This window comes from Callorhinus ursinus, unplaced genomic scaffold, assembly GCF_003265705.2.
Source record: "Callorhinus ursinus isolate GAN/ISIS: 27379988/994484 unplaced genomic scaffold, GSC_fseal_2.0 scaffold106, whole genome shotgun sequence".
Lineage (NCBI taxonomy): Eukaryota > Metazoa > Chordata > Mammalia > Carnivora > Otariidae > Callorhinus > Callorhinus ursinus.
The window spans coordinates 379151-382242 of NW_027397168.1; the positions used below are offsets into that span (position 1 = coordinate 379151).

At 59.6% G+C, this 3092-nt stretch overlaps 1 protein-coding gene across 1 annotated transcript in view; it reads right to left on the bottom strand.

The window, feature by feature from the left end:
- The window catches only part of PPP1R12C (protein phosphatase 1 regulatory subunit 12C), a 23161-nt gene that overhangs the window by 16987 nt on the left and 3082 nt on the right, over nt 1-3092 (bottom strand). The window lies entirely within an intron of this gene.

Sequence of the window (3092 nt, forward strand, 5' to 3'; positions counted from 1 at the left end):
TCCAGGCCCCCAGCCCATTCTCCCTCAGACTCGGGAGTCCAGGCCCCCAGCCCATTCTCCCTCAGACTCGGGAGTCCAGATATCCCCAATCCCCTCCTCCCTCAGATCCAGGAGTCGAGGCCCCAAACCCCCTCCTCCTCTCTCAGATGCGGGGCTCTAGGCCCCCAGGCCCTCTTCCCTCAGACCCAGGAGTCCAGACCCCCAGCCCCTCCTCCCTCAGACCCAGGAGCCAGGTCCCCCAGCCCCCTCCTCATTCAGACCCAGGAGCCAGGTCCCCAGCCCCTCCTCTCTCAGATCCAGGAGTCCAGGACCCCAGCCCATCCTTGCACGGGCCCTGGAGATACACTCCAGGAACTGACCATGGCCCTGACCTTCACCTTGAGGCGAGAGGCCAGGCCCCTGAGGCCCAAAGCTGTGCAGGGCTGGTAAAGTCACCAAGTCCCTGGGAAGGTGGGGCAGAATGAGGGTCCTGGACAAGACTCCCAAAGGGATAAGAGATGGCTGAGTTAGCATGTGCCTAGAGCCTGGGGCCCAAGACGCAGCTCCCATGCACTGAGGGCCTACTATGCATGGAGTACTGTGCCAAAAGGTCTACACTTGGGAAGATCCTCCCTGATCTTCCTGCTGTCAGGGCTCTGTAGAGCAGAGGAAGAAATCAGTCTCGGGGAGACAAGAGCCCTGGCCCAAACAGGCACAGCAAGTGGGGACAGAGAAGGGACTTACAGCCCGGGGCACATGCAAACACGGGGTGGGCGCTGGGACCTGCGCTAGGTCAAGGGAAGGGGTGGGCCTGGATTCCTGGGTTCTCAGGGTAAATTAACCCCCCAACTCCCTCATCTCTCCAAAACCGCCCATCTGGAGAAGGGGGAGGAGGCCATGAGGGCCAAGAGCATGAAGTCATGGAAACTCGGGCCATGAAAGGGGGGCCACACGTGCCCTGGGAACGGGATGAACTCGGCTCCGTTTATTTCCACCCGGTTGTCATGGTGATGGGGGGGGTTGTCGAGGAGGGAGATGGGCCTTTCCCTTTCAAGGACCTGGCCAGGCACAGGAATCCATGTGAAAGATGCCCGAGGCCTGGGCACCAGGGATTCAAGAATCCAGACGACACCCCCCCTCACCCAGACCCAGGAGTCCAACCCCCACCCCCACCCAGACCCAGGAGTCCCAGCTTGTACCCTCCCTATTCAGACCTAAGAACTGTGGCTCCCAATCCCTTCTACTCCAGACCCCAGACCTAGCCACTAATTCACAAGACAATTTTGTAGAGAGGGGAGAGTCTATCAGCTTTACCAAGTGGTTAACGAACCCACCTGAAGCAGGCACTGGGATTTGAGAACTCCTAGGCACACAACCAGGGCAGGGGCCTGATGCCTGGGGACCCACTCCAAGGAGGAGTCAGAAAGGAAACCACGGCCCCAGGACTCACCCAGACAAGGCCCAGGAGTCTGGGACAGGGGTTGCCTGAGACCGAGGACTTTCACTGCTAAAACCAGACCAGTCTCATGCGAACCACCATGAGTTGGTCACCCCATGCGAGGCCTGACCCAACCCCAGCTCTCCTGCTTGTTGGCCACATGACCTGAGGCGGGAACTTCCCCTCTCTGAGCCTCCAAAGCCCTAACCCTTCAGGCCTCCTGCAAAGTGAGTTTACCAAGTGCTTGCCTGGAGAGGCGAAAAGACTTCACCTGAAGAGGCAGCCTGACAGGCAAGGTCAGAGTGGCCTTTTGCAAGGGTCCAGGCCCAGGCGGATGCCGGAGAAGGGGGACTCAGCCTGAAGAGAGGACTAAGAGCCCCTGAGGGACAGTCCAGGAGAGCCAAGGCGTGGATGACGGCGGAGGAAGGGGGACACGGGAGCCTGAGGCCTCTCTCCTGGGCTTGCCAAGGACTCCGAGAACTTAGAAGGCCTCGGGGAAGCAGGACCCTCCTCTGGGTGGAAGAAAAGTTCCCAGATAGCACTAGGGACTCTTTAGGGGACGGGTCCGGGGATATTGGGAAAGAGAACAAGGGGAGGGTTGGCGCTTAGACCAGGCGGCAGGAGCTCCCCAGCCAAACGCCTACTCTACTTCCTGAAGGGATTTCCACACGTGCAATCTCCCTCCTTTGCAAGAGCCCTGCCAGGGAGGGGCAGACCGCTAGCCCTGCTGCACAGAAAAGGAAACTGAGGCACAAAATGGACAGTAACTCGAGGCCACAAAGCTGAGGAACTGGGATTAGACTTTTGGACTAATTCTGTTCTTCCTCAACTGCTCCCCTCCTCTTTGTGGAGACCTGAGAAGTGGACCTCTCCCAACATCCCTGCTTCCCCCACCAGCCTGTCCTTCCCAGGGTCTTCTCTGTTCCATCAGTTACCAAACCCTGTGGGTTCCGGCAGGGAGGGGAGGGCTGCGGACTGACCCAGGAAGGAGATGGTCTCAGGGATGAGACAAGGGGTGGAGGCTCTTCCGTGGCCAGCCCTGTCCCTGGTGGTTCTACTGTGGGGGAACAGACAAATGCATCCAAAGCCAGAGAGAGTCCTGGGGCATAGGTGGCCCCAGTCCTGGGGCACAGAAGTACTGGCGGCAACAATCGGTGAGTGTTGGAAAGGCACGGGGGCCAGGCTGTGGGCAAGAGGACCAGCAGGGTTCTAGAAGCCTTGTGGAGGTGACATGTGAGCGCCAGAGATCACAGTGTGTGGGAGAGAAGCTGCTCAAACGCACAGGAGAAGGCATCAGGCAGAGAAAGCAAGATGACCAAGGACAGACAGGTGGGCGCTTCGAGCTTCCCCAGAAAAAGGACAAGGATGCGGGCCTGCCCAACGGAAGGGGCGGGAGGACGGGGAGGCGCCTGGAGAAGGACGAAGATGCCCCGCACGAGGCCCACTGTGGGAGACAAGAGGTGGAACGGCCTCCGGAAAGGAAATGCACACGGTATCGGAGTGGAGATCGAACGAGGTGACCCAGACAAGGGAACCCAGCCTAGAAGAAAGGGGCTCAAGAAACAGCATCCTCACCCAGCAACTGATGGCACTGCCCCAAGGTGGGAAGTAGCACGAGTCAGAGAGCGGCAACACGGAAGAGCTGGGCCTAGCCAAAGAGGTGGCCCGGGGTAGG